At 38.8% G+C, this 25,677-nt stretch overlaps 1 long non-coding RNA gene across 1 annotated transcript; it reads right to left on the bottom strand.

The window, feature by feature from the left end:
* Positions 1 to 1,945: 1,945 nt before the first annotated feature.
* LOC120324723 lies at positions 1,946 to 6,142 on the bottom strand. Its single transcript, XR_005566241.1, has 2 exons — positions 6,018 to 6,142; positions 1,946 to 2,899 (listed from the first exon to the last, which is right to left on the bottom strand). It is a non-coding gene; the product is annotated as an uncharacterized LOC120324723 (long non-coding RNA).
* Positions 6,143 to 25,677: the final 19,535 nt, after the last annotated feature.

Below are 25,677 nucleotides of genomic sequence, written 5' to 3'. Positions count from 1 at the left end.
TACAGAAGAATTGTAGAGAGCTGCTATAATTTAAGAGCAGGGATTTTTTTTCCACTGTAGTGGTTCAATGTGTGTTGTGTGCACACATGTGCTTCAGCACAGATGGAGATTCAAATGAATATCAGACCCTTTGGTGTGAGTTCAAATTTCCTGAAGGTGTTGGAATGTCTGTAAAACATCAGATGCCCTTTTGGTTGTTTTTTTATAAATACATTTTAATTCTCTGCTGATTTGACATTTCACTTTATTTAGGAAAAATGGGGAAAAAAATTACAACATATTGAAAAAACTTATTACCAAAAAAAGAACAGGGAAAGGGAAGGAGGCTTGTGTGTCCCTGGCAGCTACCTGCCTTTCTTATACAAAGCCACCTATGATTCTTCTACAACCACAAACAAGCCAGGTTTTCTTTGTGCTCTGTCCAGAAAGGAAGTTCAAAATATGTATATCTACTCCAAAGCTATTAATCTTTTTTTACAAGATTATTGAGGAGAGTAGAGAACCATTGTCATATTTCTTAAAATAAATTTTCCCAAAAGCTTCAGGAATCTCTAAAGTAAGGTTTAAGATATCCTTTCTTTTTTTCTCTCCTAACACATTTACCTCATAAACAACAGTTACTTTCTGACTGGTTTACTTTTATATTAATTATATCTATTTTTCTCTTTCTTCGAGGGGAAAAAAAAAAAGGGAGGCTTTAGACCCCTGCATAGCTCACTTTAGTTTCACCTTGCTACTGTCAACCCAGACCCACAGCGCTGGAGAGGTTGTCCACTCACAGAGGTTGAAGGACATATTGAGTTGAAGGATATATTGAAAGAGTTTCTATATAGTCAGTAAGATCAAAAAACCAACAATCTTTGAACCTTTTCCTTTTCCAAAATGGTTTCAATTGCATATTGAAAGTAACATAAGGCAAAACAGCAACAAAAATCAGAGTCAGGCCCCTAAACAAATGTCATCACTGCTTAGACTTCAGTGAGGGTGTTAATTATTATCACAAAGTGAGGAAACCACAGAATTGTTGGACCAAACACACGTTTCATGTGGAGAAAGTAGTACAAACAAACCAAAAACATATACAATTTTTCATGGAGTAGAGAGAAGATCCATCTATTTATTCAACAAGCCTTAGGGATCCTCCTCTAGAACAAACTATCTAACCTAGTACTGTACAAGTTGCATCCCAAGACTGTCACAGCCTTCCCTATGCCTATAATTTATTAACTATCTCAGCTATGAGATTACAACTGGGATAATTCTGAGCACCATTAAGAAGGAGGTTGTTGTACAAAATCTACATAATTGTACCATGACACCAACAGTGGAGAACCAACCTTCTCCCACACACCCACAGTCACCATTCTTTAAGAAGACATTTAAACTAAACTTAAGACATGCAATTTTTCCACCTAGCTCTAGGACATGGGATAGAACTACTAAAAGGAGTGCTATACCTTATGGATGAGCCATGCACATGGTGAAAAAATGTACTTCTCACTGCAATATAGCATAGGGAGCAGTGATGCACATAGTTCAGAAGTTATCCCAGAGAACAACACACACTGGGGACTTCACATTAAGGTGGTAGAAAGGCCAAAGTAAGTAGGTTTTGAATAATCTGTCTAAAAGGTATCCTTTTCCCCCCTTTAATATCAAGGTGATTTGTTAGCTGAAGCTGAATAAAAAATAACATATCCTACACATACAATACAGGAACATTATCTAGCCATGTAACAAAGATTTTGTTATTTATGGACCAATCTAGGAATAAAATTACTTATAACGCTGAAATAAAAATAGAGATTAGGCAGTTCACTGATCTGTACTCTCAGAATTAGGAAGGACAGATCCTTTCCTGGTATGCAAGCATCATGATGAGCAATTTTTAGAGTATCTCCTTGTTATATACTGATGTCATATATGATAAAAAAAGCTAAGCTGACACACTTAGGTTATGTCTTTATTACCACATTTTCCTGAATCAGAGCTGTGCTGACAGACCTTATTTTTAGACTGATATCCAACAACTTTTCATAGGTATGGACAATGGGTGTATACTGGTTTCAACAGGTGAAATGTAGGTTGAGAGAAGGCAGGAGAAAATCTCCAAGTGCCTTACAAAAGTGATGGAACAAATTTCACAATTTGAAACTTCAAGTCAACCTTATTGAATCCCTGGAAATTCCTAATAACAGAGTCCTAGAATGGGTGCACTGAATACAGTTAAACTGGTTTAGTTTAGGTAACTTCTAACTCTTAATTTGAGCTAACTTAGCTTAACTTAAACCATGTTTTACATGGTCTAATTTTTCAACTGACCCATAACAATTCTATTACTATATTTTTTAACAAATTTTTTTGAAATGTCTCATACTTTGAAATTTGCAAGCAAAACCAGTTTGCAAGCAAAGCCAGTGCTGCAAAACCCACACCTTTCCTTGAATTTACTGCCATCTTTTTAGAAAGTTTATTTAAAAGAATATAACCCAAATATGTGCTTTTCTATGAAACACACTTTTCAAGTTCATTTTGCCAGAGAAAATACTAATTTTCCAGAATGGCATATTTCATTTGCTACCAAAAGGACTGACTGTAACATAAAGCGGGTGGCTCCTTAAGAAGAAAGAGAAACAATTTGACATGGTAGGTCTGGTATCCTTCTGCAATATCAAATGAAGCCCTACATTTTCAAAATGATGCATGGGAACTTAACCACGTGGTGCCCATTAAAGTCAATGCCAGCTCTCATGGTTTATGAGGTCACCAGAAGTCCTTGATGGAATTACACTCCCGTCCTGCAGGGCGGATTCTCTTGTATCAAAGATATAATCAAAGTCTATAAAGTCAACAAAAACATCTGCAGTCAGTTCGCTCAGATTTGGATCACGTATTTCCACTGGAAAGAGAGAAACAAGAGGGAAATAAATTACTGAACAATTGTTAGTGTAACAGCATGGCATGGGTCTTATGTTGATACATATTCCTGTATGAAAGGGGGAAATAATGTCTTCCTGTGGTCATGCTCTAGGCATCTAAATGAAAAGAGAAACACTGGGGAATATTCCTCAGAAAAACAAAAGGACATCCTGTGAGACTGCAATTACAAAATAATTCTTTAAGCACACCTAACAGCTATCATACAACATACCAAACAAGTATACTTGAAGAATAAATAGTCTGGGTTCTTTGTGCATCACATGCATTTTTAGAATTTGCTGTACCGGTGCACATATATCAGTTTTGTATTTACTGAACTGAATCTTTTAATATCTATCAAAATAGTAACATTCAGCTTCCAAAAATGAAGCCTGGCACTCAATTTGCAAAAAGACTTTGCACATTGTTGTGTTTTAAAACACTCAGTAGTTAATAAAAGACTGTGGTCTATTGGTGTATTGGTTTTCATATTCTCTCTGTTGGAATATGATCTTGCTTTAGCAATAAACTGATATGTTGATTGAATACTTTCCAATTCTCTAGGTTTCTAGTAGAGTTCCTGGGGATGTATCACTAGCAGAACAGTGACTGCGCTAAAGAATCTTTCTTGGAAAATGAAAAGCCATGGTACCTCTGGGGTATCCTCCTATGTAAGATAGAATCATTTTCTTCAAAAAGTAGGCATTTGTCAAGCTGCATGATGATATTCATTGTTAAAACATGGACCAGAAAGTTTCTAGAAATTTGTCCGCTTATCAAACATAGTCAGGATTCAATCAGAGTACGAAGTGTCCTAAGCTAGTTAAGAATTTAGGGAGCAATTTGTATGCACACATGCATTAATACTTGCATACCTTGCAAACAAAGGTCTAGAAAGAAGCAGACATGCTTCATGAAAAAGATTTGCACAAAGCAAATAAATAACATCTCTGAGAGAAGCAGCAAATTTGGAAGCATAACAGCCAATGGGGAAAAGATTTATCACCAGGCGTTTTCATGGGTGCATGGCATCTGTGGTTTAATTAGGTTTCTGTTATCCAGGGCTACATTAATTAGGTTTTTGTTATCCAAGGTTACCAGTGGGGTACCCTGGCCCTCCAAAAACATAAACAGTGCAAAACTTATTTTACAGCAGCTCACAAGATGGAGAGGAAAAACAGCTGTTGTTTCAACATGGCACCTCTCTGAACTAGGGAATATAGACGATACAAATATAGCCATACTGCTTCTTGATTCAGGTGACTTCACACTTACTGCCCTACCTATCTACAGGCTGGATAGGTCACCCACTGGATAAGTGTGAATTAACCATAAAAGGAATGCAGTGCCGTATCAAATTAATTTCTGTAGCAGATGTGGTGGCCGTGGCAAAATTTCAGAAGCTTTGAAGGGCCGATCCCAGTGGTACCAAGGCTTTTCATTTTCCAAGAAAGATTCCTTTAACACAAGATGGAGTATGTTTTCTTCTGTCTTTTGTTTTAGTTTCTGTTATTACTATTCTTGGGAAAGAAATAGCATCAGGAAAGTTCAGAGTGGGGCAACATTTTCATTACAGAGGATTGAATCACCCAGTAAAGGATAAAATTTACAGCAGGAATCCTGTGAAAGAAGCATTGTGTATGTATGTTCACATCTAAACCTTATGATATAGCCTGTAATATTTTACTTTTTGCAGCCAGACTGCTTCCCTTGCCTTTGCTTAAATGAGCAGTCAGTATACTCACAGCTGGCCTGGGCTATTCCCCCCTCCCATCATCCCTTCACCCCTCTGAACATCAAACTCCAGATAAATTTTACTGATAAAGCCAACACTAAGTAGAAAGAAAAGTATGCATTCTTCATGCTGTACAGCTGAGCAGGGCCAAATGGCTAATAAAAAGTCCTGGGCAACAACTTTAGAACAGGGAAAGGGCTGGTGCTGTGGGTGAAACTGAGAGGAGAGGGAGGCTGATGGAGGGGGACGTGTCAGTCCTTGAGCTGGAGCCAATGCCAATTCCTCTACACAGTTTGAGCAACACTACCTCAAAAGTGCATGTTTTTTTCTGCAAAGTGTTTGACTTCCATCTGACGGAATTTTGTGTGAGCTGAGATCAAAGATGTTTGAATTAGTTTTATAAACAACATAACTTAGGTAGGTATTTGACATGGGTAAATACTTTGTCAGCAGCATAGAATTATTAATTATGAATTTGCAATCTCTCATCTTACACTTCTGCTCTAATGCCCTATTTCTGAAGAAGTATTCACAACCACGATACAAAGGCTGGAGTATTACATAGCCCAGGCTTTTAACGCGCTTTTTACAATGAAAATATTAAAATACCTATCATAGAATGGCCTGGGTTGGAAGATACCTTAAAGATCATCTAGTCCCAAACCCCTTGCCATGGACAGGCATATCTTTCACTAGACCAGCTGTCTCAGAGTTCCATCCAACCTGGCCTTGAACACTTCTGGGGATGGGGCATCTACGATCTTTCTTTCTGGGAAACCTGTTCCAGAGGCTCACAACCCTCACAGTAAAGATTTTTTTCTAATATCTAATCTAACCCTATTCTGTTTCAGTTTAAAGCCACAACCCCTTGTCCTGTCACTACATGCTCTTGGAAAAAGTCCCTCTCCATCTTCTTTGTAGGCTCCCTTCAGGTAGTGGAAGGCCGCAATTAGAACACCCCAGAGCCTTATCTTCTCTAGACTGAATAATACCAGTTCTCCCAGCCTTTCCTCATATGAGAGGTGCTCCATCCTAATCAACTTGATGACCCTCCTCTGGACTCACTCCAACAGGTCAATATCCTTCCTGTGCTGGGGACCCCAGAGGTGGATTCAGTATTCCAGGGGAGACCCCACCTTGAGTATAGGTATTGAGAGATTGCAAGTTCTTAATTAATAATTCTATGCTGCCGGAGCTGTCACTTAGGCTAAACCCGTGAGCTCCTTCAGCCTTGCCCTCCAAAGGGGCTGTGTCACCGGTGCCTCCGCTACGACCGCGGGCGCACTCTCCTGTACCGAGCTCCTCTTTTCCTTCCCGTCACCCTGAACCGGCTGGGGCGGTACAGAATCATGCAAACCCTCACCGTTTCAGCAGGCCAGCGCCGGGAAGCAGGAGGTCGCCGTTCCCAAAGCAGCAAGGAGCGACGGCCCCGCGGAGCCGCGGCCCGGCAGCGCAGCCGGGCCCTGCGGGCGCAGTGACACGGCCCGCGCCGCCACCGAGCGGGGCCGCCAGGGGGCGCCCGAGCGCGGCCGCCCGTGCACCGGGCCGGGATCCCGGAGCGGGGAAAACGTGGGGAGCGTCCGCGAGTGTCCATGTGGAGGGCAGATTGGCGGACATTTACACCGAAGCGATCGCAGGGTGAAGTCCAGCGCTCGGCCGGCACGTTTCGGGGAAGGCAGAAACGCAGGGAGAGCCGCGGCGGAGGGTGTCCGTTTGAACGCTGATTAAAACAGCTCCTTCCGTGCAAAGCCCTCAGGTCGCAAATGGAGCAGATACTGGGAATGCTTGCTAATAATTCTGCAGAGATCTGAAAGGAAAATGTCTTTTTAATTCACAAGTAGAGAAAAATAGCCGAGGAAAGGCTTTCCTTTTTCTTGCTGCCATTCTAAACCCGTTTCCTTCAGAAATGTTATCTACGCTTTTCTTACTCAGTGTGTTTAGATTAATTATTTTTTGTCCTTCAAATGATTGACACATAACAGATACATGAAAACAGATTGATGTAATCTTTGAGATTAGGACTATAAAACAGGAAAATCCAAATTAATTCTTCCGTTTAAAAAACAAACCAACAAATAAAATAAAATAAAAAAACACACAAACAAACAAAAAAAAATCAAACAAAAGAACCACCACCATAACTGAGAAAGGTATTAATTATCAGGAGGAAAAGTAACTCATGCTTTCCTGTTAAGTTATAATATGAATGGTAGCATTTTGAACTCTTGGCCTAAAATAGTTATATTGAGCTTTGATCCATAGGACGTTAACAGACGGGAAGCAGAGGAGTGAATTGGGGTGAATTTAATAGTATCCAGAGATAGAATAATTAACTCTTATGGTGCCTATTAGCAGCTAGGGTCTGAAGGAAAACACTTTATAAAAATAAAACCAGAAAGGAAAAAAGGCCATTTCTGGATATTGTTAGGTAAATAAATTATTTGAGAGAAGGGTATGACATCTATCCGTAATATGAGTCATGAAATTAAGGCCAAGTTTGTCTTCTTTATCATCCACCAAAGAGGATCACTGTTTGCTAACAGGCTGAAACATTGTAGGCCAGCAGTTAACTGTCCCTGCTCGCTCTTGAGCTTTTATTTTCTTCTTATATTAGTAAGCTTTTCAGTAAATTTACTCTTTTCACAATACGTGTATGAGTACATGGATTAATGAGCCTTCTTATGAGTCATAAGAGCTTCAGATGCTCTTCTTTCTTTTCAGCCTTGTTTGTTAGCTAGATATCAAATACTGTTTGGTTAACACAGAGACCGGGTCTGTGTAGGCTGGCTCAGTAGAGGATGTAGCATTATTATACTCCCTGATTTACTTCTGAGTGTCCACATCAGTTCGTACAGCCCAATGTATTCTGTCTTCCTTGTCATAACCACCTAAGCTCAGGCTGTCTATAAATGCAGCACCTTTATGGCTGTTCAGTGATATTAATAATCCTCTAGGAAGGAGTCTGAAAGTAGCTTTTTTGCCCAACAGGACTTAGATGAGGCTTAGAAAGAGTGTATTGCCCACAGCAGAGATAGGCACAAGTGCTGAAACACAAGGTGGCTATACTCATGTGTACCTTCCTGTTTAATTGCCATGTGAATCGCTGATCTGTTCACACAAAAGCCACTGAAATGCCTGAAAACATGCGGGACATATTCTGTAGCTAACAGCCTATAGACTGAGAGGTAAAATAAAATGATTCCATAAATACTGGAGAGATGCTCTTTACATCAAAAGAAACAGCACTTCATTTTCAAAGGCTAAAACATCAGCACAGGTGACAATGTCTTTCAAAGTGTAGAGTAGATATTAACCCACTTCACTAGAGTATACAAAACCTCAGAAAGATGTACTTCACATGATTATGCATTATATACCAAAGGGAAAGGAAGGAAGGAAGAAATTTCCCCAGCCTTTCTGCAAATGCATACAATAGAACTCATTGAAAAGCCTCTCAGTATATTGCAGTACTGAACAGTAAATCAATGTAATCTGAATTTCTGCAGTAGCAGGAAACTTTCCAAATGATCGCTATAAATGGAGCACATGTTTTACGTATAGGTTACTATTTTTGGCAGTCCATCAAACTCCTTTGATCTGTAGACAGTGGGGTTTCATCCAGCCAGCAGGACAAGAATAAAAGGTCCATATTCTGCCAAGATCCACTCAGAGCAGGAGATGGGGAGCTGGTTATGGTCACACAGCTCTACGACTGCTCCTCTGTCAGCCTGAGCCCCAGCAGAACTTAGATAAGCTTGTGTAGTTCAAGTACACCCTAACTCATCCCAGCCTGTTTTAGTCCCTGAGATGTACCCGTTAAGAACCCAGAACACTCTGTTTCGTTTCTGTGGGTCTCTCAGTCTTTCCCTGTGCCAGCATGGGAAGAAGAATTGGCACAAGAGCTGTTTATACCACCTTGCACCAGCTGCATGGCTCCCTACACAGGGAACATCCCCCGGGGCCAGTTAAGACAGCGTCCTGCAACACCTGCACAATACAAAGTGACGGAAACCAGCACAGAGAGTCTGGCCTGTGAGTCCTCAAAATGGAAAAAGGCAGATGAAAAAAAAACACACACCAAGGCAAGGGAAACCAGGCATCACATGAGGATTAGAAAGAAAAGACCAGAACGAAAATTTATAAAATGGGGCAAATCACTTCCTGACTGCAACAGAGCTGAACTTCAAAAAAGATCCACTAAGCCCACAGCACTGCTGGCCAGGATGGACAGTGTTTGAGTGTCCTTCCTCTCCTCAGGTTCCTCATCAAAGATGTCAAGATTTATGTGTCCCTTTCTGAAACAGTTCTACAAGTTTAAACTAGCCCTCAGTCCATTACAGCCTCCATATAAAGGAGTGAGCAGTGAAGTACAGGACACAAGTGTCTGACAGCCGTGATTTTGTGGATCTCCAAGTTGATTCCAACTATAGGGTGAAGCCAGAGTTGACAAAGAGAATTACAAATATCTAATTTGCCCACTACGTTCCTTTTTTTTTTAACCCTGAAATTCATTACACCCATGGCATATATATAAAATACATTTTCATTAGCCCGTCATCAAAGCGCACAAATCCTAAATCTCCTCTGCTGTTCTGAGTGACATATTTCAGGAATAACTACTCAGAAATAACTGCTGTAGATGTGTCTGGCTGCTGAACATGAAAGTATGGGTGCTGCTGACTGCCTGGCAGCTGGCCCAGCATTTAACCCTGCTGTTTTAAAATGTCGTAAAATAAGCACAATTTAATCTTTTGAAACCTTTTGGTCAGTGACTGTGATTTCCGCAAAAAATGACTTCAAAGGAAAGACAGGCACCTTTGTTGATGCCTTTTTAAGCAGTCATGAGTTCCAAATTATTTTAAAAAAGGGAAGCAGAAACCTCAAAGTGTGTAACACCTCCTCAGAATTAGATGCTGAAGCGATATGTAAACTGGGCTGTAAAAATTGATCCTCCACTAGTGATGTGGCTCAGAATGATATAATTAAAAGATAATGTCAATGGAAAAAGAATATCATCGTAGACTAATGGGCTCCTCCTGACACATAAATACCACAGTAAAACCTCTATTTTAATGAAAAAATACCACTTAGAAGCCAAGTAATTTTATTTTCAAAGCAGGATGTGTTGAAAATGTTCTATTTCTGTGGCTATATTTCTGTTTTGCCAAACGTCTGACACAGAATTAACACTTCCACCTTGCAGTCTTCATGTGATACACAACATTCCTCTGTGCCTCTAAAGCACCACGTTTTACCTGTGCAAAAAGCAGCTGACTTCTGCAAATAGTGTTCCTTTTTATTAGTAAGTTGCAATCTTAATATAGACCGAAGGTTTTGTTTCCAAACTTAGATGCAGAAAAAATTATCCATACTTAATTGTTTGACATTCAACTTGATTTAGAGAATGTGAACATTCCTAGACATGAGACTGTTTAGGGATGAGGTGACTGTTTTTCGGCCCAGTCAAAGTTGAGTTAAAAATACCCTCTAAGCGCATCAGAGAGAAAAAAGGTAATGTGAATAATTAAACATATTTCCTATCTACATCATATTATTCTTTTTAACTTCACAAAAAAACCCAAACCAATCAACCAACCAAAAAAAGCAGTCTTTCTTCTGTTCTTCTCAGATTTGGTTTGGAAGAAATGCCTTTTGACATTTCAGTATTAAAGCAGAATGATATGAAGAGCATTTGATCCATCACTGTATGCTAGGATGCTTTGAAAATGCCTACCAGATGTGGCCCTCAAAAGTCCTAGGCATCTTCTGCTTAGTTCCTGGCTTTAGACCAGTCTGAGGAAAGAACTGGCTGATGAGCTGCTCAGACCAGGCTGATCTGGATATGATCTGGATGACTGTTGTCACCTACATAACTTTAAAATCGAAAAGGGAAGTGCCTTGCAAGACTAGGCGCCTCCAGGATTAGGCAGCAGCCAAGCACAGGTTTCTGGAGAGCGCTTTTGGATGCTGTTCCACCTACATCCTGCCTTAGGTGCCTAAGTCCTTTACTAGAGCTAGCCAGAAAGGCTAGATTCCCATTGAAGTCTGGAGAAGGATTTACATTAACTTAAGTGGATTGGTTCAGGCCTTAAAATGAGAACCATGTGTACATCCTTACAAGGAATCTGGTCCCCTCTGTTTATTCATTGTGACTTCTCACTGTATTGAACCATTCATACACACTAATCCACAAATAATATGTCAAAAGATGTTTTGGAGGATAAGAGAGTTATGGACTTTCATGCTTGTAGTCTGTGCTGTTCTGTGCTGTTCTGGCCATACAGCAGCCACCCTGGCTAACAGGCCAGTCAAGCCACATACACCATTCAGGTCATACATAAGCTCTAATTGTATTACTCGTCTGGCTCGTCGATACTTTTCCATGGAACCGAAGGAAAGGAGAGCATATGGAATAGAGAAGCAGGAAAACTAATGAATGAAAGAATATAACTTTCAGGGTTCTGGCAATGTTTTCACATCCATATTTTGCTCCACTCCCCTGAGGTCACAAAAAGCAAATGGCATATTCATTTCCTTCCATCTGTGCTATTCTGAACAGCAAATGGGAACTAATATCTAAACTTTCCTAATAAGCAGGGATGGGAGAAGAGCTGGGTAATAATTAGCTACTGGCTAACAATGCCTTGTAGATTATGTGACTTTCAGAGTGATGCTCATTGTAGACACATTTTTCTTCTTCCTTTTCCTATTTTGCAATGACATGACACTTTTAAATTAAAAATTAAAAAAAGTGCAAATTCTTCCCAAATCCTACCCATCACACGTGAAGCAGCAGGAGCAGATCCACGCAGAGCCAGGCCGGCGCTGTCCCATTTTTTACATGCAAGTCCATGTAAACACTGGGACGAGGTGACTGGCCAGGAAGCCCTGGTGGTGTTGGATGTGTGGCGATGGCCCCCCCTTCCCTGGGGAGAGGCTCAGCTCCAGCTGCAGCTGCCTCCCCCCTGCCGCTGCTGGCAGGGCCTCCCCACTGCCCCGGCAGCTCGCTCCCCCCGCCCTGGGCCGCAGAAACCAGAATTTAGTGACCTGGCGATGCAGCAAATAAATAAATGAATGGAGCTGGAGAGCTTTCTGGAGAGGCCTGCGGGCCGTGCTTCCCAGAGTGAAGGAGAGGAAAAGCGCTTCTGTAGGCGTCTGGCTGGCTGGGTTCCTGTCAGAATAATGATTTCAATGTTACCGTGATTTCACCAAGCGGCACGCTGGGCCTTGGTAGGCAATTTTTTTACAGTTGTGAATGTAAATAAGGCATTTATTTAAATTGAACCTCTATTGTACAGAGAAAATATAAGCTGGGAGGAAGCACTGCTGCTTGACTGTTCTACGGGACTGCAATGCATTTATACAGCAGGGAGCAGGACAGGTCTTGCGCATCACCAGGCAGGACTGGCTAGTATTTGCATTTAGAAATGTAGTTTGAGGACAATTATTCTGCCACCAACCTGGTTAGCAAGGCAGCTCTACACCTTGGCTTCCAGTTTGTAAAATGAGCGTAATGATCATGCCCAGAAAAAGCCCCAGAAAAGACATTTGGGGGATATGAAAACCCTGGACACATACTAGGAAGGAAACAGATTTCTGCTCCGTAACAATATCCACATTTCTGAAGAAAAAAAAAAGACCATGCAAAAATCCAACTGGAAATCCTGAGATATTTCTTTAACTAAAAGTCTTGTCCTAAGAAGCACTATACTTATCTCATCCTAAAAGATTTCATTTGTGAGAGTATTTATAAGTTTTATGTTTCAGTTGGCTTCTTTTCCAAAAATACAAAATAATTTCAAGCCAGAGAAGCAGGACACTATTTTTCAAAGAGAATAAAAATAAACAGTTTTGATCAGTGAAAAATTCTTCTAGATTTTTAATGTCAAAAAAGGCATCCAAACCCTTTTCTGTAAGGAATTTTCATTTTCAACCAACTCGTATTTATTTTCCACCTAGTCTGGTCCAGTAGCACCTGGTACCCAGGTACTGGCAAACCTCTGCTGGGCTTTTTTTTGAGTTTGATGAGTTTCTGCCAGTTCCTTGATGCCTAGGAAACACCACTTTACTGCCATGGCAAAGCCTGTCTGAGTTTAAAATAAGGGTGGTTCCTGCCTTTGGTTAGGCTACTTTTTTTTTTTTTTTTTTTAATTTTAAAAACATTTCCCCTTTATTTTCATGGTAAAAGGTATTTTCAATATTTTACAAGAAAATACTGAATGTCCTTATTAGCTTTAGGTCATAAATGCCACAAAACAGATTTAAAAACTGGAATAAACCCAACATAAATGCTTACTGTTGGTGAATATAAGGGCATACAAAACAGGGCAGTAAAGTCACTATACAATATCAGTAAAACCATTAAAAAAATCTGGAAAAACATCAAGATGGCTGGCCTCTTTGTAGTTTCAGCACAGAAAAAAAAAATTGAGCCTTATTTCTAAATATTTTCCCTAGTGGGAAATAACAGCTTAAAAATAATCCCAGATGTATTCATTTGTGTAACATTTTTCTGCTTGCAACATATAGGCATGGAAAAATTATCGAAGGTTTCAGTTCTGGACTTGTATTTTAAAAATGTCAAGCTTTTGAAAAACAGCATAATTTTTCCTTAAAAGCTATTCATTTACCTGGAATGTTGGCCAGCAGGCGTACGTTATGGACTTGGTTTAGCTAAGATTGAAAAATTGCCCGAAGGCAAAAGAGAAGTAGGCAATTTTTGTGGCTCAGATTATGTCCCCACACAAAATACAGCTGAGTTGATTTTTGAACTGACATATAAAAGGATTTTGCAAGTATGTGGTCTTGATAGTGATCAAAAGCTTTTTAAGGTTTTTAAAAAGCTCAATGATTGTTATTTTCATGTTGTCTTCTTTACAATCAAAATCTGTATCCTGAGGTACAAGCAATTAGAAAGCTCTCGTTAAATGGCTACTGAAAACAATAAAAAGAATAGCAATCCAAACCCATAAGTAATATAAGTTGTTTGCTAAAATGTAGATATTTTTATTTAGTAGATATTATTATTGGGTATATATTAAAAAAACTACACATCCACTCAAATCTTCAGGAAGTTGTCTTGCTAAAGGAATCACAATTTTCTTTTGTACAATCTAGACTATCATCTTGAAAAGTTTTTTGTCTGGATAACATTTACAGCCCATTTTCTGTGACTAATTTCTGTGACATACAGTAAGTAACGTTACCATGTATAGGTGGCTACAAATAATTTTAACAGGTTGGACTTATCAGAGGTCTGGGTGGGTATTCCCCTCTATATATATGAAATCTCTTTTTTATGCAAGTGAGACTCTTTAATAAAAATAAAGAAAAGTCAGTGAAAATTCAGGGAATTAAATTATTCATCAAGAACCAAGGGTACAGATATGGGAACAGGTAGGGCTGAGGACAATGCCTGTACTCTGACAGAAAGAGCCAAGCTCATGTTGAACTAACCAGTTCCAAAAGCAGACTGTTGCTGATCAGTGCAATGCTCTGTGTGAGCTAAGTGAACAAGGCTGAGTAGTGTGCACATAATGCCCTATGACCAGGAGCATGACTACCTGTGCACAGTGTCCATGTCCTGTAGAGTGGGGCCGGTCCGCCTGGAGCCTGCCTGAGGAAGTCAAATGCAACACATGTACAGCCATAAGGATCATGGTGATCCAAGGGCCATGCAGTCTATTCTGTTCCCACAGAATTTCTCTGGTTTTCTATTTGAGAAGAGTGGAGTTTTTAGAGAGTCCCATAGAGGTTACCCTTCAGGAAATTTAGGGCCACCAAGACGATTAGAGGGATGGAGCTCCTCTCCTGTGAAGAAAGACTGAGAGATCTGGAGTTGTTCAGCCTGGAAAAGAAAAGGCTTCGGGGCAGCCTAGTTGCGGCCTTCTAGTAACTAAAGGGAGCCTACAAGAAAGATGAAGAGAGACTATTTGCAAGAGCGTGTAGTGACAGCAGCACAAGTGGGAATGGCTTCAAACTGAAAGAGAGTAGGGTTAGATTAGATATTAGAAAAAAATTCTTTCCTGTGAGAGTGGTGAGACACCGTAACAGGTTTCCCAGAGAACCTGTAGGTGCCCCATCCCTGAAATGTTCAAGGCCAGGTTGGACTGGGCTCTGAGCAACCTGGTCTAATGGAATATGTCCCTGCCAACAGCAGGTGGCTTGGAACTAGATGATATTTTAAGTCCCCTTCCAACTCAAACCATGTTATAATTCCATGATTCTATTTTTGTACCATTCTATGATTCTATGAAATGGGGATGCTGCATGGCTGACAATATCCAGCTGGTTGGTTATTTCGCAAAAGGTGGCATTTTTCCTTTTGGTGTGCAGAGTGCTGCTACCCATGCAGTCTCCTTCAAATGCAGAGCATTAGGAGGCGCTTCAGACACAAGGTAGAATGACTCAGAGTGCTCATGGGCTTTTGATACAACATGACAGTTTTGCCATGGTGAAGTGAATGTCCACACTTGGGTCACATGTGATACTGCAGCATCGTCCATGTACTTGGGAAATGGTGGTGGGTACTGTCATAAATGGTGTATTCTCTCTTCTTTGCTAGATGTAATACCTCTTCAATGACAGCAAAATTTATTTCTTGGATACTTCACATTGCTCTCTGTGTCCTACTGGCAACAAACAGTTGTTTAGCTGTACCTCTCCTTGCACATGCGCTTCAGGAAGTTTTTGAGATAGCCAGTCAGACAAAGTGGGAAGAGTAAGTTCGGGTCAGAGCTTCTATACCTGTAACACAGTCTCAAGAAGAAAATGTGAAGAAGATGGGCTGATGTTTCTGTGCTCCTGAGCTCTCCACCTTAATACAGTCAGAAAAGAAAAAACCACTGAAAAAGTAGTCAACGAGGTCTTAATGTACAGCTGGTGAAGCTGGCAGAGAGATTCTACTTGATGCCCAGGAGAGCAGTCATGCCAAAAACCTGAGACACATAAAAATGCTGGGTGTCCCCAGCTCCCAGCTGCAGGTAATTAGCATATCTTAAAAGTCAGATCAATAAATGTCTCATTGCAAATTAAAGAAGGAGAATTTGTGCACACATCTTTGTTGTCCCCCTGCAGAGCAGTTGCAGGTGTCTTGGCAGATGAGGGAAATCAGATATATGGCCTCTGGTTATATTCTAAGTATAACTTGGTTTACTTACACATATAAATAAGTACTGGAACAGAGAAAATCAAACAGTATGCAGGTAATTCCCCTTTTCAAGAGTCTCAGCTCATCACTAGAATTGGGATTACAAGCAACAATTCCACCTGAAGAACAGATTTTAATTCAAGATCAAAGCAAATAGCAATCTCACCTTCTGATAACGCAGCTCCCTTCACACACAACTGTATATACAGACACACAAATTAAAAAAATTAGTATATTATCCTGGGAATGAATATCTATTTGCATGCTTAAATAAAAGAAAAATGGAAAGCACAGTCTGGAAGATTGAAATGGCACCATCTGGTGACACCTACCACATGGCATGAATGGCTCGTGAAGCTACTTCTGTTGTCTGAAGCTTTGTGAAACAGCCTGGTGTATAAGCATAAAAGCCTTTAACAGAAAACTCTAGATTGGCTGCTGCTTTTTTTATTCTGTTGCTATAGCTTGCTGTAAAGACAATTGTAGACAGGCATGTGGATTCAGATACTTCATTCAGAAATTACCAGAGTAAATCAAGTTATATATAAGACTCACCTCACTCTAATTTATAGTTCAGCTCAGACCATTGAACTTGCAAGTAAAATTTATGGGGGAAGAGCAATAAATTAAATTGCATAGAAACATAATTTTTGTCGTCCAGTTGCATGTACATTTTGATTTAACACATAAAAAATGGAGTATAATACTAACTTGTTAATAAAATGTGCACAGCGCTGACATGTAAAAACAGTTTTGTAATTGGTTGGTCCACTCTGTTAGCCTTGTTGACAACACTAAATTTTCAAAACCCTACATTAGGAACATTGAACTAACATTATAAATGCAGAAAGCTCATAAATGCATACAACAGAAATTCATTTGGCCTTTGATTTTTCTCTTTTTGGGTGTCTTTAAAGTGAAAACTGTAAAATTACCACGTAATAAAACCCAGTACACTGAACACTAATTGCCCATTTATAAAAAGCTCTTTTCCTCCAATCGTGTAGGTGTGAGGCATAAACTTCTTGGGTTTTACGGAGCTGCGATTTATACTTTCAGTTCTGTTTCTCTCTGTTGCATTTCATCTTAAGCTTATAAAAGACGAGCTGGATTTTATTAATCTGCATCAGCATTCATTGGACATTAAATCTACGAAGATCCCTACAGGGTTTTAATTGTGGCTGAATTGCCAACAATAATTGGGCCTCTGACTAACCACGGAGAGCAGGCCACCCTCGCTGCCGGGCACAACTGCAAGCTCCAACACCAGCCACGATAGCCCACTTTGTCAGCTGCCCGAAGGGAAGTTGTCAAATCTGGGACCCTGCTGCTTTATTCCTATAACTATGTTTTAGAAACACCTCACAAGTGGAATTGTGGTTGCCTCATCCAGAAAATGTGGAAAGGATTAATGTGGCATGTAAAACAAATCACTCCTGAGCTCAGCTGAGAAAGTGGGTATTAAAAGCACTCCAGTCAAAAGAGCTTTAGTGAAAGGGTCATGGTGATATACAGTCAGCACATGTTGGGCTGGTAAAGCTGCAGGGTGTTTGGAAATGGTAATGGTCCATGGGTGTAAATTCTTTCAAGACCTCTTAAAGGCACATGTGTTTCTTGGGCATGTTCTCCAAACAAGGACCTGTTATAGGTTAGATTCACTGGAGCTTTTAAACTTTATTGATTGGTTTGTGGTATTCCAGGTTTGCTTACTGGTTTGTTGTTTGTTTTTTTTTAATGCTGTTGATAAACACAGAAAACTATCATGACTTAATCTAAAACTTATAAATCTATAAACTATGTCGTATGTAGCTTTATTGTAATGTATTTCAGAATGTGTTCTTTCTTTATGCCATTAATCACTGGATTCACAAGAGTTGAGGGTTTATCGATGTTTCTTTTATGAATGCAGGTTGGTTAAAACGTCTGTACTTTTAAGGATAAAAAAGTCAGACCCTTAACTTTGACATAACATTTAGTGTGCCTTTTAATATGTTTGTAACATTTGTAACATAATATTTCCTAAAGTTATTAAAAAGATGTTTCAAGGCAGCTTTTCTTATAAAGCTGGGAAAACTTACAGTGCTTAGCAAAAGCTTTATTTTACAAGTTATTTTTTTCATTAGGAGTTTCATTGTGATTTAACATTAAGAATAAAAATGTGATAACATATATGTACCATGTAGCCCTTTTTTGCCCTAAAAAACTGCCACTATAAGACAGAAATGTCCAGAAAGGGTTTTTAAGCAACAACTCACCTTGAATTCTGTCAAAAACATGAGTGTTCAGTAATTTCGTACATTAGGCCCTCTGTGCAAGGATCACTTCACTTACATTTGAAATGGAGCCATTTCTGAGAAGCATGTGTCAGGTGTTGAGCAGAACACAACCATATCTTTATGCAGACTGAGTGGCTGAGAAGTGGAACTGAAAAAGAAAAATGTATCTACTTGCCATGATATAATTAAAACCACTAATAATCACTTCCAACATGCACCATTCAGTTGAGAAGGCATCCCTGCAGCAAGTGGTCCGCATCCAATTCTAAGAAAGCCAGTCTTTTAGGATTTGGCCAACAGAATGCTGTTTTGGTTAAGTACACTAGAGATTAGGTTTTTTCAGTCTTAATTCCGAATGTATTTGCTTTTACACAAGGCCACTGTAAATTATTTTATGTGGTCATTTAACCTGTGTTCACTGTAACAGACTTGAAAGCAAAAGCACAGATTGCAGTTACATGATGTGGTAGGTGAAAACATTTGTTCTGAATAATAATATTTAATTGAAATCGTATTTAAAAACACTGAAGAGTTGTTTTCATGCAAACCCACGGGACTGTTATGAACAGGGGCCATGGTTAAATGATCAAAAACCTACTTAGTCAAGTTAAAACAAATAAATAAAATAACATGTGACCTTGGCAAAATTTGGATTCTACGTAGGTTCTGGTTCAGTGCCTCTGTCTTTGGCTCCAGATACAACCATGACTACAAATATTGTTTCACAGGCTTCAGCAATGACACCATTTGTTACTTTTGCTTAGTACAGGTCTGGTGAAAGTCAAGATCAATTGTTCTGCAACTTTTGCACCATGCAATGAAGATCCAGCCATAAAACAAACACGAGGTAGATATGATGTCACTGTCTGGCATCTTTATGGAAATCAGAAAGCTTTGGCAATGCTGAACTTCAAAATTAAGTTTCCTGTCCTTTTCCCCTTCAGGAAGGTGAAATGTGATGTGCCTGTAACCAATCTTGAAACACATGTCCTGTAGCTACTTGGGTAAACAGCTAAGGTAACTGGCCAAGACACACTTAAATGTTTTCTGAAGAGACACACAGTCTAAAAAGACCAAAAAAAAAACCAAACCAAACCAAACCAAAAAAAACCCAAACAACCGAAAAAAAAAAAACAAGCAAACCAAAACCACAACACAGGAAAAAAAAATCCCAAAACAAGGAAATCCAAAACAAAAACAAAAACAAACAAAAAAAATTAAATAAATGTAGGTTTATGAAATGTTGTTCTTTAAACTTCCTAAGCTACAAGGCATTTTTTTTCAAGAGTATATAGTTGCTTTGTAAAAGTAAAAGTTTCCTGTACCTAGAAAAAAAGACACTGCTTACCTTTTGTTTCAGTTCTCATTTTACAACAGTCAGTCTTGCTAGTCTTCATACTAAGAGCTCAAATCAACTGTTTTGCTGAAACATTGTGGGTTTTTTAAGTTGAAGTCTTAAAAGCAACAGCTTTATAAGTTAAATTCCTAATAGCATCAGCTCTGAAATTTTATTTCATTTTGAGAAAAGTCTGCTCTGTCTCACATCTAAAATTGTAGATTCAGATTCAAAGACTTTTGTCAGTATGTTTGTCATCAAATCTGCAAGACCATTCAAAGCTGGAGAATCAGCTAGAAGGAAGAAGAATATAAAAGTTCTTGTTTTCTTATTTGTTTCTTTTCCTGTCAGTGAGGCTATAAAAATTTGATTTTAATTTAGTATAATTCATTGAAAACCCTATCTTTCCTTTCTGTAAGAAGACAATCCAGAAAATATCCAAGAGAATAATATAAATAGTAAGTAGATTAAATAGAATGTCGCTCGTTTATGTCCTGAAGATGATCTCTTTCTTACCCAGAGACAAATTTTAACTATGCTGTGGCCCTTTAGATAGCTGGAATTTATCAGATATTTCGCTGCCTAAAAGTTAATTTGGACAGAAAAGCAGCCCAAAGTAGAGGGCTAATGAGCTCTCTGTGCAGCTCGTTAGTCAGGTGTTCCAGTTCTGACCCACCACCCTCAACCCCCCAAAACTGGTTTAATGTAGAGTGAGGCCTAAAGCACCAAGGTGTCCCTAAAATTATTCATCCTCTGACTCTTCTGCAGAATTGCCTCAAACATTAATAAGGACTAGGGCCTTGCTATGCTAGGAAATGTATAAATATTAACAAAACAAATGTTGTTTGCTTCTAGCAATAACAGTCACTGTGGTTATGCCTCTTAAACAGGAAATCAGGTAAGAAGATTAAAAAAAAAGAATAAAACAAGTGTGAGGTTTATTTTCCTCTTAAGTTAGAAAAAATCTGGGGCTTGTTTTGTTCCATACCTAGTGAGCTACATCCAGCTTGTTCAACAAGGCTTTGACATGGGCGGACCAAGAGTCAAGGTTGAATTTTCTGTAGGCCTGTGAGCAAAAATGAGTGGTACTTAGAGAAAAAGGAGAGAACAAAATGCAGAAAGGAGTATAACAACGGGGGGGAGGGGGAATAGCTGAATGGGGAAGGAGAAAATTCTTTAGGATAAATAATTCTGATTAAATCATTTACATTTCAAAAAAAGGTATATTAGGGAAAAAATTACTCTGTGTATAATTTATCAAAATAGCTGTCTAATTGCCCTGTTTAAGAAAGGTCTCATGCTTCTTTTTAAACTTATTCTAGAAAAATATATAAATATTTTATGGATTCAATTTCTTTGAATTTCGAATTCAATATATTTGATTGTATATTTTTTTCCTTCCTGCTAAATTTTTTGTATTAATAGAGGAAGAAAACTGTAAACCCAAGGAAGTCTTCACCTGAACCTAAAAGATATGCTGTGGTCCTAAAACAACACACCTTTTTTCCCAAAAAAATTTGAACAAAACTTTTCTCATCTTTTCCAAGAAATAAAAAGGGCAAAACTAAATTCATATCATCACAGAAGCAGCAAAATATGTAAGTTATCTCACATTTTCAGTTACTTATGTGGGATTTTCCTTGTGTCAGCCATTTCATGAAGGGCATGGACACCACCTAGTAACCCTGCCCAAAGCAAAGAGAAGGTGGGAAGGAGGTAAAAGTCCACTTTCTTCTTGCTGTTATTGCTCACAAGCTGATGCCAGTGCTCACTTTCCAGACAATTTTCTCTGTGTGGTCTTTTCCACACTTTCCATGTACTTGCCACATTTTGCCCACAAAATCTCTCTCCGTCTCCACAAAAAATGCTGCACAAAGGGCATGAGCACACACCACTTTAGAAGGACTTTGATAATATACGTACACGTTTGCACATGTGTTGAAAACATTTATCATAGCCTTCCTATGTTACTCCTGTTTTCTTATTCACAAATGTCATACCAACCCCAGGCATAATATCAAAATTAAGTATTTACAATTGAATTACCCGTATATTCTGCTATTCATACACTAAATCCATCGGTACTGAAGCAATCTCAAAACATCATTCTCTACCTCTTACTGGCTATGGATTTTGCCATCATAAGAAACAAAATCCTGGGTAAGACTATGAACAGACTAACCAACTCTGTCTTCTAAACAAAATCGAGCAGATGGAGTAGGCAAGTGCCCCCGCTAACAATTTTGAGCAGCAATTTTCAGGCAAACAAAAGGAAGCACTTTTCATTACAATGTACAATTAAATCATGGAACTCATTACCACAGGATGCTGCAGAAGCCAAAAGTATACCAGGGTTCAAAAGGAGATTAGACTAATTCACGAAGGATATGTCTATCAATGGCTATTAAGCACAGTGATCCGGATGCCCTCTGGTGAAAAGGAAGTCCCTAACCCACTACCTACTGGAAGCTGGGAGGGATATCATGGGAGGACTTTGTGCACAGTTTTTTTGCTTATATATATATAAATACTATTTTAATTGAGCACCTCACAGAACTGTTTAGTTCTCATATTCACAGTTCTTATTCCTACTTGACCACTCAAATGTTTGCAATGTTCTTTTTAGGGGCCTTTTTCAGCAACTTCAACATTATATTAGTCCTTTAGAAACAAAACAGTAACTTATTTAACACATTTACCTGATGTTATTCATCCAACTTGTAGAAATCTCTCTACCTTTGTAAAGCCGCAACATCAGTTCCCAGAAACCTGGGAAGTATAACTGAAATAAAATGTGATATGTGCACACCTGTACAGCAGATGACTATGTTAAAAGTGATTAAACAGCATTTTTTGTGTTTCTTTTAATTTGGACCTTACTCCCTTAGAAGAGTAGCAAGAAATTGCTGAAGCCAGGACCCCTCTGAGTAAACCAGTTTTCTGAAGCTGAGGATGCAGCACTTGATTTTACAAACTGAGGACAGATAATTGTTAAACCTCAAAGAAGACATATCATTCCAAAGCTCCTACAGTAAAACTTCTCTTCCCATGATCTTCCATTTGAAATGTGTTTGTGTCCATTTATACTGCAATTATGTTCTAATGCAAGATAAATTTGGAGTGTAAATATCAAGATTAAATCTACCTTGAAAACACAGGCTGAATCAGGTTTATAGCCTAGAGGCAAGTTGTGAATCCCATAAAGCATTGTTTGAGGGACCTGGTTAGTGTTCTGTACACCTGCTTAATGTTTTTTTTTTCATAGTCACAAATGTCAAACTGCTCACTAACGCATTGAGGTTTGAATGACAGCCATGCACTTGAGCACCAGTTATGTTTTTTCACTACCAAATTGGACTATAAATGATGAAAAAGAGGTCAGAAAGGAAGTATGGAAGCATACAAATTTGAAAGGGGAAACTGCTAATAGTCATAAACCGTGTGCAATCAAAGGACTGGCAAGTCATTGTGAATTACCTGCTCCATGAATTACTGATCTAACTGCATTATGATATGGAATTTTCTAACTCCTTTCATCTGTGGTGCAATGGCTCCTAACAGTTCCCAGATCAAAAGCACGACTGCCAGTGAAACCAAGGAGAAAAAGCCTACAACACTGACTTTCATTATGAGCACTTATTTGTAAACTTCTTTTAATATGCAGGCTTCACTATTTATTGATTCACTGATTGGATGTACTGTAAGTGTGCCACCTACCAAATTTGAGGAAATAGCACAGAAATGATCAGCAGTGTCACACCTCAGTGCAAGTCAAAACTTGTAAGCATGCACACATAAACGCTCATAGCTTGTATATTCCTCCACAGGTGGTAAAATGCAGAACAAACATTGGGACATTTTCGTTTGTTTAAGTCAAATCACCCAAAATACTTTAGAAATTCTTAGTTACATGTTATTAATTTTACTGACTGTATAATGAGGCAATTAGCTTACACATGCCAGTAGAACCCACATGAAGACACAGTCTAAGATATCTATGAACAGTGATGAGACAATTGATTTCTAGGGGTGTCTGTCATATCATACATGCCCCAAAACAGAATTCTAAGCTCAAGTTATGACTATAATTACTAAGCTCAAGTCAACAAACATATTAATGAAAACATATAAATAGTTTTTTCAGCTGGGCTTAGAAATCCCTATGGTGTATATTAAAATGTTTAAGAGACATTTATAATTAACTTTTTTTTTTTCTTTTTCCCTAAATATTTTTTCCTAGACTGGATGAAAAAAAATGAGGTTAGTTATCCTCACCCGAGCAAATTTGAAAATAAATAGATAATAAATAAATAAATAAATAAATAAATGAAGTGGGGAGAGAGAGACAGACAGACAGACGGACAGATAGATATCCCTTTTGTTTGGTATATTTCTTCTGGACAACCTTGAATATATATTCCAGATTAAAAAACATGAATTGATTTCATCATGATGACAGTCTGCACAGTGAACATGTCCTTTTTTTATTGGTGCTTATCATAGGGAATAAATGCTTCAGGCACTGACAATTCCATCATTATTTCAGTGTGAATATAATGAATACTTTCCACCTAGGATTATATATTTATAAATATGTGAAGTGCAAGCAAAGAGAAAGCAAATGCTGTCAGTATCACCCTGCTGGTAGATCAGCCTAGAAAACAGATTTTCTCTTCTGTGGAAAGAATTGATTGTGAATTTTCCTGAAGAAGTCGTTCTTTAGCAAAGGAAAGAAAACTTTCAAAGGTGTGCTATGGCAAGGGAGCCTGCCCCCCACACTTCATGTTTCCCTCCCCCCTGAACCACCCCACTCCCAAGGTAGAGGCCTGGTCAGGGTGTCAGGAAGCTGGAGGAGCAGCTGTCTGGGGAGCGGGGAGCCAGGGGAGCCCAGGCTGGCACAGGACCAGGAGCACAGGCTTCCTGGACAGCCTGCCTGCCTGCTTTCCATTGAAACTTTCAATGGAATCAACATGTTCCTGTGAAATGTTTCAATTCTGTAAAATCAGCATTTTCCAACAGAGAAGTATTCCACTGGAAAATTTTCAAACAGCTCTAATAATCAGGGCATCTTTAACATCTCACACAGGAGTGGTGCTGAAGGAAGTTAAATTTCCATCTCAGAGACAGTGAGTCAGATGCTCTACTCGCCTGCATCCTACTCCACAGCCATGATCGTCACCTGAGCTATCTGTGACAGCGGGCTGGTCGTCCCCCAGTGAGTGTCACCATGCGACAGCATATTCTCATTACGTTGTTACAGCTTGACTGACACTGTCAAACAGGAGCTACCACGAATCTGGTGTGGCCAAATACAGGGCTATAGAAAAGACCATTCGTGACACACTTGGGGAAAGATATCATTTTTTGAAGCTTGAAAGAAATATTAACGGTTTTAAACTATCATAAGAACCAAAAGGAACCATTCTCAGTTCCAGTCATGAACAGAGGTTTCCTTACACATATGCGTATGTTGGAGCATTTGAGATTAAATCTTTGTTTTTCTTTGGTGAGTTATTTGGTTGATTTCCATGTCTTCCTTAAGAAGTGGTTTCATAAACTTGACAAAAAAGGTATGGATTTTATCTGTATGAAAACCTCATTCAAGAAGTATTTTAGGAAAAGAACAATAAGAACGTCCAGCAAAACAGAAAATGAATGGTCAGTCAAACCACTGGTTAGAAACTCCTACTGATGATCACACCTCTTTATGTAATCTAGCTTGTTTTCAGTGAGAGATTTCAGGAGTTTGTTCTACTAAGAAGAGTTAAAAGTTAGCTAGAAAAACATCTACAAATACAAAATAAATGAATATAAACATTTATTCAACTAAGATTTTTAAGAAGCAAGTGAATATATATTCATATTACACAGATAACAGGAAACTGATGCTTGATAGGTTGGGGGCTTTTTCAGTGAGCATAATGGATCAAAATATATTTCTTTACTGCATGAAATTCTTAGAAGAAAGATGAATTTTTTCTGTAGCTGATGTTGGACCTCAAAAAGGCAGTTTAGAATTTATTGTGAGCAAGTGTTAAATAATCAAACTACAAAAGGGCAACCAGATCAATCTAGATCTTTGAATTCCATTTTAGAAGTTATGTTTGACTACTGATGGATTTCAAACCACTCATGTCCTTCAGTTTCTCATTGATGCAGCTATAATACTTGGGAGAAAGAGTCATCTTGGAGCAAGTTATGCAATAGTCCAGATCTTCTAGGGTGCAATTTCTTAGTCTAAAATCAGCCAAATAAATTTCAG

The sequence above is a fragment of the Pipra filicauda genome, unplaced genomic scaffold (genome assembly GCF_003945595.2).
Source record: "Pipra filicauda isolate LSUMZ 115617 unplaced genomic scaffold, ASM394559v2 scaffold66_size7647185_pilon, whole genome shotgun sequence".
In the NCBI taxonomy this organism is placed as follows: Eukaryota; Metazoa; Chordata; class Aves; order Passeriformes; family Pipridae; genus Pipra; species Pipra filicauda.
Note: the sequence above shows the minus strand (reverse complement) of the source record. Positions and strands in the feature narration are given on the sequence as shown.